This window comes from Penaeus chinensis, chromosome 34 (assembly GCF_019202785.1).
Source record: "Penaeus chinensis breed Huanghai No. 1 chromosome 34, ASM1920278v2, whole genome shotgun sequence".
Taxonomy (NCBI): Eukaryota; Metazoa; Arthropoda; class Malacostraca; order Decapoda; family Penaeidae; genus Penaeus; species Penaeus chinensis.
In genome coordinates, this window is record NC_061852.1 from 24,367,320 (window position 1) to 24,368,063 (window position 744).

Below are 744 nucleotides of genomic sequence, written 5' to 3' on the forward strand. Positions count from 1 at the left end.
CGAGAGATTACTGACCCGGCGATAACCCTTATCGCTGCTGCCTCTTGGACTAGCGACCGGAAGTCGGCTCAGTGTGTAACGGTAGGCTGGGTGGTGTTGCCGGAGGGGGAGTGGTGTTGCCGGGTGGGGAGTAGTGTTGCCGGGTGGGGAGTGGTGTTGCCGGATGGGGAGTGGTGTTGTCGGGTGGTGAGTGGTGTTGCCGGATGGGGAGTGGTGTTGCGGGGTCGGCTGGTGTTCCTGAAGGCCAAATGATGCTCATTCTGTTCCTGCTGTCGTTCCTCTTGATATGATTATTGTTTCTGGTGTTAATATATATCGCGGCTTTCTGTCAGTCGATCGTTTGGTGACTTTGGTAATGCATAAGGATGGCGACGGTGATGGTAACGATTGATGTCACCGATAAGAACAGCTTTCATAATTTTCGTTGTTGTTATAGTATTGGTAAATACCTATGCATGTTAACTTCGCAGTTATGGTTTGATCTGAAGCGTTAACCATTTTGAGAAAAGAAACGAAGGCGAGAAAATAGATAAAGATAGAAACAAGAAAAGGATGAAAGAAAGTGAGGAAAATACAAAATAAAGAGTGGAAGGAAAAAAGGACAAGAGAGAGTGTGAGAAAAGAAAGAGAAGAAGGAGAAAGAAAGATAGAGAAAGAGAGTGAGGGGGTGGGAAAAAAAGAGAAAGAAATATAGAAAAGATAAGAAAAGAGAGAAGAAAGAGAGAGGGAGAGAATGAGATCACT